Genomic DNA, 15,827 nt, shown 5'->3' on the forward strand with positions numbered 1-15,827 from the left:
TACAGTGGTTAGCACCGTTACCGCACAGGAAGAAGGTCCTGAGTTAAACTCTACCATCGCTCTGTGTGGAGTTTGCATGTTCTTCCTGTTTTTGCCTGGGTTCTTTCCTTGTACTCCGGCTTCCTGCCACAGTCCAACGACCTGCAGTTAGTGGCAATAGGTTAATTGATGACTCTAAATTGCCCATAGGTGCGAATGGTTTTCTGTGTCTATGTGTTAGCCCTGCAACGGACTGGTGACCTGTTGAGGGTGTACCCTGCCTCTCGCCCTAAGATAGCTGGGATAGGCTCGAGCTCCCCTGTGACACTGAAAAAGAAACACAGCAGAGAATGGATGGGTGGCTGATCAAACGTAAACATTTCCAGTCACTTTCAGTTCAAGCTGCTTACCATGATCTCACATCTCTTCCCCCTCTGTTGTGTGTGTGTGTGTGTGTGTGTGTGTGAGATATTCTCACTATTGCCATTTCTTCTGTCTCTTTCCCCTGATCTGTGAGTGTGTGTGTGTTTGTCCCACATATTGCATACTCTGCTTTTGTCCTCAAATCGGGTAGGAAGTGTCTGTGTGGTTGAGCTGGTCTGGTCTGTCTAGACTTTCACTAGATAGATCAGGCTGCACCCACCTGTGAACCAGGTGGAGGGTCACCAGGACATGCAGAACTCACTGAGAGACTCCTGGCCACCTCTTGCCTCCGTAGTAGAAAGGGCCATTCCCAGAGGCGGAGGGCTGTGAGGCACCGCCAGCCGGGCCCTCTTCTTTGGGAAAACCCTCAACACAGGGCCGAACCTTGGAGTTCTGTATGTCCATTCAGGCACACTCCATACTTGATCTGTAGGCAATTCCTCTCAGAAGTGGAGGTGACGGTGGAGGCGTCGGAGGGCGGAAGGCGTTCCCTCAGTGGCTCTCCTCTTCTGAGATTGTGTAAAAACATAAGTCAATGTAGTGTAAGCAGATTGAAAAGAAAGTAATTGAACTTGCTCAAATTTCTGGGAGACGGTTGCTCACACGAGGGCAGCACAGTGGTTAGCACCGTTACCGCACAGGAAGAAGGTCCTGAGTTAAACTCTACCATCGCTCTGTGTGGAGTTTGCATGTTCTTCCTGTTTTTGCCTGGGTTCTTTCCTTGTACTCCGGCTTCCTGCCACAGTCCAACGACCTGCAGTTAGTGGCAATAGGTTAATTGATGACTCTAAATTGCCCATAGGTGCGAATGGTTTTCTGTGTCTATGTGTTAGCCCTGCAACGGACTGGTGACAGGTCGAGGGTGTACCCTGCCTCTCGCCCTAAGATAGCTGGGATAGGCTCGAGCTCCCCTGTGACACTGAAAAAGAAACACAGCAGAGAATGGATGGGTGGCTGATCAAATGTAAACATTTCCAGTCACTTTCAGTTCAAGTTGCTTACCATGATCTCACATCTCTTCCCCCTCTGTTGTGTGTGTGTGTGTGTGTGTGTGTGTGTGTGTGTGTGTGTGAGAGAGAGGGAGATATTCTCACTATTGCCATTTCTTCTGTCTCTTTCCCCTGATCTGTGAGTGTGTGTGTGTTTGTCCCACATATTGCATACTCTGCTTTTGTCCTCAAATCGGGTAGGAAGTGTCTGTGTGGTTGAGCTGGTCTGGTCTGTCTAGACTTTCACTAGATAGATCAGGCTGCACCCACCTGTGACCCAGTTGGAGGGTCACTAGGACATGCAGAACTCACTGAGAGACTCCTGGCCACCTCTTGCCTCCGTAGTAGAAAGGGCCATTCCCAGAGGCGGAGGGCTGTGAGGCACCGCCCGCCGGGCCCTCTCCTTTGGGAAAACCCTCAACACAGGGCCGAACCTTGGAGTTCTGTATGTCCATTCAGGCACACTCCATACTTGATCTGTAGGCAATTCCTCTCAGAAGTGGAGGTCACGGTGGAGGCGTCGGCGGGCGGAAGGCGTTCCCTCAGTGGCTCTCCTTTTCTGAGATTGTGTAAAAACATAAGTCAATGTAGTGTAAGCAGCTTGAAAAGAAAGTAATTGAACTTGCTCAAATTTCTGGGAGACGGTTGCTCACATGAGGGCAGCACAGTGGTTAGCACCGTTACCGCACAGGAAGAAGGTCCTGAGTTAAACTCTACCATCGCTCTGTGTGGAGTTTGCATGTTCTTCCTGTTTTTGCCTGGGTTCTTTCCTTGTACTCCGGCTTCCTGCCACAGTCCAACGACCTGCAGTTAGTGGCAATAGGTTAATTGATGACTCTAAATTGCCCATAGGTGCGAATGGTTTTCTGTGTCTATGTGTTAGCCCTGCAACGGACTGGTGACCTGTCGAGGGTGTACCCTGCCTCTCGCCCTAAGATAGCTGGGATAGGCTCGAGCTCCCCTGTGACACTGAAAAAGAAACACAGCAGAGAATGGATGGGTGGCTGATCAAATGTAAACATTTCCAGTCACTTTCAGTTCAAGCTGCTTACCATGATCTCACATCTCTTCCCCCTCTGTTGTGTGTGTGTGTGTGAGATATTCTCACTATTGCCATTTCTTCTGTCTCTTTCCCCTGATCTGTAAGTGTGTGTGTGTTTGTCCCACATATTGCATACTCTGCTTTTGTCCTCAAATCGGGTAGGAAGTGTCTGTGTGGTTGAGCTGGTCTGGTCTGTCTAGACTTTCACTAGATAGATCAGGCTGCACCCACCTGTGAACCAGGTGGAGGGTCACCAGGACATGCAGAACTCACTGAGAGACTCCTGGCCACCTCTTGCCTCCTTAGTAGAAAGGGCCATTCCCAGAGGCGGAGGGCTGTGAGGCACCGCCCGCTGGGCCCTCTCCTTTGGGAAGACCCTCAACACAGGGCCGAACCTTGGAGTTCTGTATGTCCATTCAGGCACACTCCATACTTGATCTGTAGGCAATTCCTCTCAGAAGTGGAGGTCACGGTGGAGGCGTCGGAGGGCGGAAGGCGTTCCCTCAGTGGCTCTCCTTTTCTGAGATTGTGTAAAAACATAAGTCAATGTAGTGTAAGCAGCTTGAAAAGAAAGTAATTGAACTTGCTCAAATTTCTGGGAGACGGTTGCTCACACGAGGGCAGCACAGTGGTTAGCACCATTACCGCACAGGAAGAAGGTCCTGAGTTAAACTCTACCATCGCTCTGTGTGGAGTTTGCATGTTCTTCCTGTTTTTGCCTGGGTTCTTTCCTTGTACTCCGGCTTCCTGCCACAGTCCAACGACCTGCAGTTAGTGGCAATAGGTTAATTGATGACTCTAAATTGCCCATAGGTGCGAATGGTTTTCTGTGTCTATGTGTTAGCCCTGCAACGGACTGGTGACCTGTCGAGGGTGTACCCTGCCTCTCGCCCTAAGATAGCTGGGATAGGCTCGAGCTCCCCTGTGACACTGAAAAAGAAACACAGCAGAGAATGGATGGGTGGCTGATGAAATGTAAACATTTCCAGTCACTTTCAGTTCAAGCTGCTTACCATGATCTCACATCTCTTCCCCCTCTGTTGTGTGTGTGTGTGTGTGTGTGTGTGTGTGAGATATTCTCACTATTGCCATTTCTTCTGTCTCTTTCCCCTGATCTGTGAGTGTGTGTGTGTTTGTCCCACATATTGCATACTCTGCTTTTGTCCTCAAATCGGGTAGGAAGTGTCTGTGTGGTTGAGCTGGTCTGGTCTGTCTAGACTTTCACTAGATAGATCAGGCTGCACCCACCTGTGACCCAGTTGGAGGGTCACCAGGACATGCAGAACTCACTGAGAGACTCCTGGCCACCTCTTGCCTCCGTAGTAGAAAGGGCCATTCCCAGAGGCGGAGGGCTGTGAGGCACCGCCCGCCGGGCCCTCTCCTTTGGGAAAACCCTCAACACAGGGCCGAACCTTGGAGTTCTGTATGTCCATTCAGGCACACTCCATACTTGATCTGTAGGCAATTCCTCTCAGAAGTGGAGGTCACGGTGGAGGCGTCGGCGGGCGGAAGGCGTTCCCTCAGTGGCTCTCCTCTTCTGAGATTGTGTAAAAACATTAGTCAATGTAGTGTAAGCAGGTTGAAAAGAAAGTAATTGAACTTGCTCAAATTTCTGGGAGACGGTTGCTCACATGAGGGCAGCACAGTGGTTAGCACCGTTACCGCACAGGAAGAAGGTCCTGAGTTAAACTCTACCATCGCTCTGTGTGGAGTTTGCATGTTCTTCCTGTTTTTGCCTGGGTTCTTTCCTTGTACTCCGGCTTCCTGCCACAGTCCAACGACCTGCAGTTAGTGGCAATAGGTTAATTGATGACTCTAAATTGCCCATAGGTGCGAATGGTTTTCTGTGTCTATGTGTTAGCCCTGCAACGGACTGGTGACCTGTCGAGGGTGTACCCTGCCTCTCGCCCTAAGATAGCTGGGATAGGCTCGAGCTCCCCTGTGACACTGAAAAAGAAACACAGCAGAGAATGGATGGGTGGCTGATCAAATGTAAACATTTCCAGTCACTTTCAGTTCAAGCTGCTTACCATGATCTCACATCTCTTCCCCCTCTGTTGTGTGTGTGTGTGTGAGATATTCTCACTATTGCCATTTCTTCTGTCTCTTTCCCCTGATCTGTAAGTGTGTGTGTGTTTGTCCCACATATTGCATACTCTGCTTTTGTCCTCAAATCGGGTAGGAAGTGTCTGTGTGGTTGAGCTGGTCTGGTCTGTCTAGACTTTCACTAGATAGATCAGGCTGCACCCACCTGTGAACCAGGTGGAGGGTCACCAGGACATGCAGAACTCACTGAGAGACTCCTGGCCACCTCTTGCCTCCTTAGTAGAAAGGGCCATTCCCAGAGGCAGAGGGCTGTGAGGCACCGCCCGCTGGGCCCTCTCCTTTGGGAAGACCCTCAACACAGGGCCGAACCTTGGAGTTCTGTATGTCCATTCAGGCACACTCCATACTTGATCTGTAGGCAATTCCTCTCAGAAGTGGAGGTCACGGTGGAGGCGTCGGAGGGCGGAAGGCGTTCCCTCAGTGGCTCTCCTTTTCTGAGATTGTGTAAAAACATAAGTCAATGTAGTGTAAGCAGGTTGAAAAGAAAGTAATTGAACTTGCTCAAATTTCTGGGAGACGGTTGCTCACACGAGGGCAGCACAGTGGTTAGCACCGTTACCGCACAGGAAGAAGGTCCTGAGTTAAACTCTACCATCGCTCTGTGTGGAGTTTGCATGTTCTTCCTGTTTTTGCCTGGGTTCTTTCCTTGTACTCCGGCTTCCTGCCACAGTCCAACGACCTGCAGTTAGTGGCAATAGGTTAATTGATGACTCTAAATTGCCCATAGGTGCGAATGGTTTTCTGTGTCTATGTGTTAGCCCTGCAACGGATTGGTGACCTGTCGAGGGTGTACCCTGCCTCTCGCCCTAAGATAGCTGGGATAGGCTCGAGCCCCCCTGTGACACTGAAAAAGAAACACAGCAGAGAATGGATGGGTGGCTGAGCAAACGTAAACATTTCCAGTCACTTTCAGTTCAAGCTGCTTACCATGATCTCACATCTCTTCCCCCTCTGTTGTGTGTGTGTGTGTGTGTGTGTGTGTGTGAGATATTCTCACTATTGCCATTTCTTCTGTCTCTTTCCCCTGATCTGTAAGTGTGTGTGTGTTTGTCCCACATATTGCATACTCTGCTTTTGTCCTCAAATCGGGTAGGAAGTGTCTGTGTGGTTGAGCTGGTCTGGTCTGTCTAGACTTTCACTAGATAGATCAGGCTGCACCCACCTGTGAACCAGGTGGAGGGTCACCAGGACATGCAGAACTCACTGAGAGACTCCTGGCCACCTCTTGCCTCCTTAGTAGAAAGGGCCGCTCCCAGAGGCAGAGGGCTGTGAGGCATCGCCAGCCGGGCCCTCTCCTGTGGGAAAACCCTCAACACAGGGTCGAACCTTGGAGTTCTGTATGTCCATTCAGGCACACTCCATACTTGATCTGTAGGCAATTCCTCTCAGAAGTGGAGGTCACGGTGGAGGCGTCGGAGGGCGGAAGGCGTTCCCTCAGTGGCTCTCCTCTTCTGAGATTGTGTAAAAACATAAGTCAATGTAGTGTAAGCAGGTTGAAAAGAAAGTAATTGAACTTGCTCAAATTTCTGGGAGACGGTTGCTCACACGAGGGCAGTACAGAGGTTAGCACCGTTACCGCACAGGAAGAAGGTCCTGAGTTAAACTCTACCATCGCTCTGTGTGGAGTTTGCATGTTCTTCCTGTTTTTGCCTGGGTTCTTTCCTTGTACTCCGGCTTCCTGCCACAGTCCAACGACCTGCAGTTAGTGGCAATAGGTTAATTGATGACTCTAAATTGCCCATAGGTGCGAATGGTTTTCTGTGTCTATGTGTTAGCCCTGCAACGGACTGGTGACCTGTCGAGGGTGTACCCTGCCTCTCGCCCTAAGATAGCTGGGATAGGCTCGAGCTCCCCTGTGACACTGAAAAAGAAACACAGCAGAGAATGGATGGGTGGCTGATCAAACGTAAACATTTCCAGTCACTTTCAGTTCAAGCTGCTTACCATGATCTCACATCTCTTCCCCCTCTGTTGTGTGTGTGTGTGTGTGTGTGAGATATTCTCACTATTGCCATTTCTTCTGTCTCTTTCCCCTGATCTGTAAGTGTGTGTGTGTTTGTCCCACATATTGCATACTCTGCTTTTGTCCTCAAATCGGGTAGGAAGTGTCTGTGTGGTTGAGCTGGTCTGGTCTGTCTAGACTTTCACTAGATAGATCAGGCTGCACCCACCTGTGAACCAGGTGGAGGGTCACCAGGACATGCAGAACTCACTGAGAGACTCCTGGCCACCTCTTGCCTCCTTAGTAGAAAGGGCCGCTCCCAGAGGCAGAGGGCTGTGAGGCATCGCCAGCCGGGCCCTCTCCTGTGGGAAAACCCTCAACACAGGGTCGAACCTTGGAGTTCTGTATGTCCATTCAGGCACACTCCATACTTGATCTGTAGGCAATTCCTCTCAGAAGTGGAGGTCACGGTGGAGGCGTCGGAGGGCGGAAGGCGTTCCCTCAGTGGCTCTCCTCTTCTGAGATTGTGTAAAAACATAAGTCAATGTAGTGTAAGCAGGTTGAAAAGAAAGTAATTGAACTTGCTCAAATTTCTGGGAGACGGTTGCTCACACGAGGGCAGTACAGAGGTTAGCACCGTTACCGCACAGGAAGAAGGTCCTGAGTTAAACTCTACCATCGCTCTGTGTGGAGTTTGCATGTTCTTCCTGTTTTTGCCTGGGTTCTTTCCTTGTACTCCGGCTTCCTGCCACAGTCCAACGACCTGCAGTTAGTGGCAATAGGTTAATTGATGACTCTAAATTGCCCATAGGTGCGAATGGTTTTCTGTGTCTATGTGTTAGCCCTGCAACGGACTGGTGACCTGTCGAGGGTGTACCCTGCCTCTCGCCCTAAGATAGCTGGGATAGGCTCGAGCTCCCCTGTGACACTGAAAAAGAAACACAGCACAGAATGGATGGGTGGCTGATCAAACGTAAACATTTCCAGTCACTTTCAGTTCAAGCTGCTTACCATGATCTCACATCTCTTCCCCCTCTGTTGTGTGTGTGTGTGAGAGATATTCTCACTATTGCCATTTCTTCTGTCTCTTTCCCCTGATCTGTGAGTGTGTGTGTGTTTGTCCCACATATTGCATACTCTGCTTTTGTCCTCAAATCGGGTAGGAAGTGTCTGTGTGGTTGAGCTGGTCTGGTCTGTCTAGACTTTCACTAGATAGATCAGGCTGCACCCACCTGTGAACCAGGTGGAGGGTCACCAGGACATGCAGAACTCACTGAGAGACTCCTGGCCACCTCTTGACTCCTTAGTAGAAAGGGCCGCTCCCAGAGGCAGAGGGCTGTGAGGCATCGCCAGCCGGGCCCTCTCCTGTGGGAAAACCCTCAACACAGGGTCGAACCTTGGAGTTCTGTATGTCCATTCAGGCACACTCCATACTTGATCTGTAGGCAATTCCTCTCAGAAGTGGAGGTCACGGTGGAGGCGTCGGAGGGCGGAAGGCGTTCCCTCAGTGGCTCTCCTCTTCTGAGATTGTGTAAAAACATAAGTCAATGTAGTGTAAGCAGCTTGAAAAGAAAGTAATTGAACTTGCTCAAATTTCTGGGAGACGGTTGCTCACACGAGGGCAGCACAGTGGTTAGCACCGTTACCGCACAGGAAGAAGGTCCTGAGTTAAACTCTACCATCGCTCTGTGTGGAGTTTGCATGTTCTTCCTGTTTTTGCCTGGGTTCTTTCCTTGTACTCCGGCTTCCTGCCACAGTCCAACGACCTGCAGTTAGTGGCAATAGGTTAATTGATGACTCTAAATTGCCCATAGGTGCGAATGGTTTTCTGTGTCTATGTGTTAGCCCTGCAACGGACTGGTGACCTGTCGAGGGTGTACCCTGCCTCTCGCCCTAAGATAGCTGGGATAGGCTCGAGCTCCCCTGTGACACTGAAAAAGAAACACAGCAGAGAATGGATGGGTGGCTGATCAAACGTCAACATTTCCAGTCACTTTCAGTTCAAGCTGCTTACCATGATCTCACATCTCTTCCCCCTCTGTTGTGTGTGTCTGTGTGTGTGTGTGTGTGTGTGAGAGAGAGAGATATTCTCACTATTGCCATTTCTTCTGTCTCTTTCCCCTGATCTGTGAGTGTGTGTGTGTTTGTCCCACATATTGCATACTCTGCTTTTGTCCTCAAATCGGGTAGGAAGTGTCTGTGTGGTTGAGCTGGTCTGGTCTGTCTAGACTTTCACTAGATAGATCAGGCTGCACCCACCTGTGAACCAGGTGGAGGGTCACCAGGACATGCAGAACTCACTGAGAGACTCCTGGCCACCTCTTGCCTCCGTAGTAGAAAGGGCCATTCCCAGAGGCGGAGGGCTGTGAGGCACCGCCCGCCGGGCCCTCTCCTTTGGGAAAACCCTCAACACAGGGCCGAACCTTGGAGTTCTGTATGTCCATTCAGGCACACTCCATACTTGATCTGTAGGCAATTCCTCTCAGAAGTGGAGGTCACGGTGGAGGCGTCGGCGGGCGGAAGGCGTTCCCTCAGTGGCTCTCCTTTTCTGAGATTGTGTAAAAACATAAGTCAATGTAGTGTAAGCAGCTTGAAAAGAAAGTAATTGAACTTGCTCAAATTTCTGGGAGACGGTTGCTCACACGAGGGCAGCACAGTGGTTAGCACCATTACCGCACAGGAAGAAGGTCCTGAGTTAAACTCTACCATCGCTCTGTGTGGAGTTTGCATGTTCTTCCTGTTTTTGCCTGGGTTCTTTCCTTGTACTCCGGCTTCCTGCCACAGTCCAACGACCTGCAGTTAGTGGCAATAGGTTAATTGATGACTCTAAATTGCCCATAGGTGCGAATGGTTTTCTGTGTCTATGTGTTAGCCCTGCAACGGACTGGTGACCTGTCGAGGGTGTACCCTGCCTCTCGCCCTAAGATAGCTGGGATAGGCTCGAGCTCCCCTGTGACACTGAAAAAGAAACACAGCAGAGAATGGATGGGTGGCTGATGAAATGTAAACATTTCCAGTCACTTTCAGTTCAAGCTGCTTACCATGATCTCACATCTCTTCCCCCTCTGTTGTGTGTGTGTGTGTGTGTGTGTGTGTGAGATATTCTCACTATTGCCATTTCTTCTGTCTCTTTCCCCTGATCTGTGAGTGTGTGTGTGTTTGTCCCACATATTGCATACTCTGCTTTTGTCCTCAAATCGGGTAGGAAGTGTCTGTGTGGTTGAGCTGGTCTGGTCTGTCTAGACTTTCACTAGATAGATCAGGCTGCACCCACCTGTGAACCAGGTGGAGGGTCACCAGGACATGCAGAACTCACTGAGAGACTCCTGGCCACCTCTTGCCTCCTTAGTAGAAAGGGCCGCTCCCAGAGGCAGAGGGCTGTGAGGCACCGCCAGCCGGGCCCTCTCCTTTGGGAAAACCCTCAACACAGGGTCGAACCTTGGAGTTCTGTATGTCCATTCAGGCACACTCCATACTTGATCTGTAGGCAATTCCTCTCAGAAGTGGAGGTCACGGTGGAGGCGTCGGAGGGCGGAAGGCGTTCCCTCAGTGGCTCTCCTCTTCTGAGATTGTGTAAAAACATAAGTCAATGTAGTGTAAGCAGGTTGAAAAGAAAGTAATTGAACTTGCTCAAATTTCTGGGAGACGGTTGCTCACACGAGGGCAGTACAATGGTTAGCACCGTTACCGCACAGGAAGAAGGTCCTGAGTTAAACTCTACCATCGCTCTGTGTGGAGTTTGCATGTTCTTCCTGTTTTTGCCTGGGTTCTTTCCTTGTACTCCGGCTTCCTGCCACAGTCCAACGACCTGCAGTTAGTGGCAATAGGTTAATTGATGACTCTAAATTGCCCATAGGTGCGAATGGTTTTCTGTGTCTATGTGTTAGCCCTGCAACGGACTGGTGACAGGTCGAGGGTGTACCCTGCCTCTCGCCCTAAGATAGCTGGGATAGGCTCGAGCTCCCCTGTGACACTGAAAAAGAAACACAGCAGAGAATGGATGGGTGGCTGATCAAATGTAAACATTTCCAGTCACTTTCAGTTCAAGCTGCTTACCATGATCTCACATCTCTTCCCCCTCTGTTGTGTGTGTGTGTGTGTGTGAGAGATATTCTCACTATTGCCATTTCTTCTGTCTCTTTCCCCTGATCTGTGAGTGTGTGTGTGTTTGTCCCACATATTGCATACTCTGCTTTTGTCCTCAAATCGGGTAGGAAGTGTCTGTGTGGTTGAGCTGGTCTGGTCTGTCTAGACTTTCACTAGATAGCTCAGGCTGCACCCACCTGTGAACCAGGTGGAGGGTCACCAGGACATGCAGAACTCACTGAGAGACTCCTGGCCACCTCTTGCCTCCTTAGTAGAAAGGGCCGCTCCCAGAGGCGGAGGGCTGTGAGGCACCGCCAGCCGGGCCCTCTCCTTTGGGAAAACCCTCAACACAGGGTCGAACCTTGGAGTTCTGTATGTCCATTCAGGCACACTCCATACTTGATCTGTAGGCAATTCCTCTCAGAAGTGGAGGTCACGGTGGAGGCGTCGACGGGCGGAAGGCGTTCCCTCAGTGGCTCTCCTCTTCTGAGATTGTGTAAAAACATAAGTCAATGTAGTGTAAGCAGCTTGAAAAGAAAGTAATTGAACTTGCTCAAATTTCTGGGAGACGGTTGCTCACACGAGGGCAGTACAGTGGTTAGCACCGTTACCGCACAGGAAGAAGGTCCTGAGTTAAACTCTACCATCGCTCTGTGTGGAGTTTGCATGTTCTTCCTGTTTTTGCCTGGGTTCTTTCCTTGTACTCCGGCTTCCTGCCACAGTCCAACGACCTGCAGTTAGTGGCAATAGGTTAACTGATGACTCTAAATTGCCCATAGGTGCGAATGGTTTTCTGTGTCTATGTGTTAGCCCTGCAACGGACTGGTGACCTGTCGAGGGTGTACCCTGCCTCTCGCCCTAAGATAGCTGGGATAGGCTCGAGCTCCCCTGTGACACTGAAAAAGAAACACAGCAGAGAATGGATGGGTGGCTGATCAAACGTAAACATTTCCAGTCACTTTCAGTTCAAGCTGCTTACCATGATCTCACATCTCTTCCCCCTCTGTTGTGTGTGTGTGTGTGTGTGTGTGTGTGTGTGAGATATTCTCACTATTGCCATTTCTTCTGTCTCTTTCCCCTGATCTGTGAGTGTGTGTGTGTTTGTCCCACATATTGCATACTCTGCTTTTGTCCTCAAATCGGGTAGGAAGTGTCTGTGTGGTTGAGCTGGTCTGGTCTGTCTAGACTTTCACTAGATAGATCAGGCTGCACCCACCTGTGAACCAGGTGGAGGGTCACCAGGACATGCAGAACTCACTGAGAGACTCCTGGCCACCTCTTGCCTCCTTAGTAGAAAGGGCCGCTCCCAGAGGCGGAGGGCTGTGAGGCACCGCCAGCCGGGCCCTCTCCTTTGGGAAAACCCTCAACACAGGGTCGAACCTTGGAGTTCTGTATGTCCATTCAGGCACACTCCATACTTGATCTGTAGGCAATTCCTCTCAGAAGTGGAGGTCACGGTGGAGGCGTCGACGGGCGGAAGGCGTTCCCTCAGTGGCTCTCCTCTTCTGAGATTGTGTAAAAACATAAGTCAATGTAGTGTAAGCAGCTTGAAAAGAAAGTAATTGAACTTGCTCAAATTTCTGGGAGACGGTTGCTCACACGAGGGCAGTACAGTGGTTAGCACCGTTACCGCACAGGAAGAAGGTCCTGAGTTAAACTCTACCATCGCTCTGTGTGGAGTTTGCATGTTCTTCCTGTTTTTGCCTGGGTTCTTTCCTTGTACTCCGGCTTCCTGCCACAGTCCAACGACCTGCAGTTAGTGGCAATAGGTTAACTGATGACTCTAAATTGCCCATAGGTGCGAATGGTTTTCTGTGTCTATGTGTTAGCCCTGCAACGGACTGGTGACCTGTCGAGGGTGTACCCTGCCTCTCGCCCTAAGATAGCTGGGATAGGCTCGAGCTCCCCTGTGACACTGAAAAAGAAACACAGCAGAGAATGGATGGGTGGCTGATCAAACGTAAACATTTCCAGTCACTTTCAGTTCAAGCTGCTTACCATGATCTCACATCTCTTCCCCCTCTGTTGTGTGTGTGTGTGTGTGTGTGTGTGTGTGAGATATTCTCACTATTGCCATTTCTTCTGTCTCTTTCCCCTGATCTGTGAGTGTGTGTGTGTTTGTCCCACATATTGCATACTCTGCTTTTGTCCTCAAATCGGGTAGGAAGTGTCTGTGTGGTTGAGCTGGTCTGGTCTGTCTAGACTTTCACTAGATAGATCAGGCTGCACCCACCTGTGAACCAGGTGGAGGGTCACCAGGACATGCAGAACTCACTGAGAGACTCCTGGCCACCTCTTGCCTCCGTAGTAGAAAGGGCCATTCCCAGAGGCGGAGGGCTGTGAGGCACCGCCAGCCGGGCCCTCTCCTTTGGGAAAACCCTCAACACAGGGTCGAACCTTGGAGTTCTGTATGTCCATTCAGGCACACTCCATACTTGATCTGTAGGCAATTCCTCTCAGAAGTGGAGGTCACGGTGGAGGCGTCGGAGGGCGGAAGGCGTTCCCTCAGTGGCTCTCCTCTTCTGAGATTGTGTAAAAACATAAGTCAATGTAGTGTAAGCAGGTTGAAAAGAAAGTAATTGAACTTGCTCAAATTTCTGGGAGACGGTTGCTCACACGAGGGCAGTACAATGGTTAGCACCGTTACCGCACAGGAAGAAGGTCCTGAGTTAAACTCTACCATCGCTCTGTGTGGAGTTTGCATGTTCTTCCTGTTTTTGCCTGGGTTCTTTCCTTGTACTCCGGCTTCCTGCCACAGTCCAACGACCTGCAGTTAGTGGCAATAGGTTAATTGATGACTCTAAATTGCCCATAGGTGCGAATGGTTTTCTGTGTCTATGTGTTAGCCCTGCAACGGACTGGTGACAGGTCGAGGGTGTACCCTGCCTCTCGCCCTAAGATAGCTGGGATAGGCTCGAGCTCCCCTGTGACACTGAAAAAGAAACACAGCAGAGAATGGATGGGTGGCTGATCAAATGTAAACATTTCCAGTCACTTTCAGTTCAAGCTGCTTACCATGATCTCACATCTCTTCCCCCTCTGTTGTGTGTGTGTGTGTGTGTGTGAGAGATATTCTCACTATTGCCATTTCTTCTGTCTCTTTCCCCTGATCTGTGAGTGTGTGTGTGTTTGTCCCACATATTGCATACTCTGCTTTTGTCCTCAAATCGGGTAGGAAGTGTCTGTGTGGTTGAGCTGGTCTGGTCTGTCTAGACTTTCACTAGATAGCTCAGGCTGCACCCACCTGTGAACCAGGTGGAGGGTCACCAGGACATGCAGAACTCACTGAGAGACTCCTGGCCACCTCTTGCCTCCTTAGTAGAAAGGGCCGCTCCCAGAGGCGGAGGGCTGTGAGGCACCGCCAGCCGGGCCCTCTCCTTTGGGAAAACCCTCAACACAGGGTCGAACCTTGGAGTTCTGTATGTCCATTCAGGCACACTCCATACTTGATCTGTAGGCAATTCCTCTCAGAAGTGGAGGTCACGGTGGAGGCGTCGACGGGCGGAAGGCGTTCCCTCAGTGGCTCTCCTCTTCTGAGATTGTGTAAAAACATAAGTCAATGTAGTGTAAGCAGCTTGAAAAGAAAGTAATTGAACTTGCTCAAATTTCTGGGAGACGGTTGCTCACACGAGGGCAGTACAGTGGTTAGCACCGTTACCGCACAGGAAGAAGGTCCTGAGTTAAACTCTACCATCGCTCTGTGTGGAGTTTGCATGTTCTTCCTGTTTTTGCCTGGGTTCTTTCCTTGTACTCCGGCTTCCTGCCACAGTCCAACGACCTGCAGTTAGTGGCAATAGGTTAACTGATGACTCTAAATTGCCCATAGGTGCGAATGGTTTTCTGTGTCTATGTGTTAGCCCTGCAACGGACTGGTGACCTGTCGAGGGTGTACCCTGCCTCTCGCCCTAAGATAGCTGGGATAGGCTCGAGCTCCCCTGTGACACTGAAAAAGAAACACAGCAGAGAATGGATGGGTGGCTGATCAAACGTAAACATTTCCAGTCACTTTCAGTTCAAGCTGCTTACCATGATCTCACATCTCTTCCCCCTCTGTTGTGTGTGTGTGTGTGTGTGTGAGATATTCTCACTATTGCCATTTCTTCTGTCTCTTTCCCCTGATCTGTGAGTGTGTGTGTGTTTGTCCCACATATTGCATACTCTGCTTTTGTCCTCAAATCGGGTAGGAAGTGTCTGTGTGGTTGAGCTGGTCTGGTCTGTCTAGACTTTCACTAGATAGATCAGGCTGCACCCACCTGTGAACCAGGTGGAGGGTCACCAGGACATGCAGAACTCACTGAGAGACTCCTGGCCACCTCTTGCCTCCGTAGTAGAAAGGGCCATTCCCAGAGGCGGAGGGCTGTGAGGCACCGCCCGCCGGGCCCTCTCCTTTGGGAAAACCCTCAACACAGGGCCGAACCTTGGAGTTCTGTATGTCCATTCAGGCACACTCCATACTTGATCTGTAGGCAATTCCTCTCAGAAGTGGAGGTCACGGTGGAGGCGTCGGCGGGCGGAAGGCGTTCCCTCAGTGGCTCTCCTTTTCTGAGATTGTGTAAAAACATAAGTCAATGTAGTGTAAGCAGCTTGAAAAGAAAGTAATTGAACTTGCTCAAATTTCTGGGAGACGGTTGCTCACACGAGGGCAGCACAGTGGTTAGCACCATTACCGCACAGGAAGAAGGTCCTGAGTTAAACTCTACCATCGCTCTGTGTGGAGTTTGCATGTTCTTCCTGTTTTTGCCTGGGTTCTTTCCTTGTACTCCGGCTTCCTGCCACAGTCCAACGACCTGCAGTTAGTGGCAATAGGTTAATTGATGACTCTAAATTGCCCATAGGTGCGAATGGTTTTCTGTGTCTATGTGTTAGCCCTGCAACAGACTGGTGACCTGTCGAGGGTGTACCCTGCCTCTCGCCCTAAGATAGCTGGGATAGGCTCGAGCTCCCCTGTGACACTGAAAAAGAAACACAGCAGAGAATGGATGGGTGGCTGATCAAATGTAAACATTTCCAGTCACTTTCAGTTCAAGCTGCTTACCATGATCTCACATCTCTTCCCCCTCTGTTGTGTGTGTGTGTGTGTGTGAGATATTCTCACTATTGCCATTTCTTCTGTCTCTTTCCCCTGATCTGTGAGTGTGTGTGTGTTTGTCCCACATATTGCATACTCTGCTTTTGTCCTCAAATCGGGTAGGAAGTGTCTGTGTGGTTGAGCTGGTCTGGTCTGTCTAGACTTTCACTAGATAGATCAGGCTGCACCCAC

The sequence above is a fragment of the Pelmatolapia mariae genome, linkage group LG12 (genome assembly GCF_036321145.2).
Source record: "Pelmatolapia mariae isolate MD_Pm_ZW linkage group LG12, Pm_UMD_F_2, whole genome shotgun sequence".
NCBI lineage: Eukaryota > Metazoa > Chordata > Actinopteri > Cichliformes > Cichlidae > Pelmatolapia > Pelmatolapia mariae.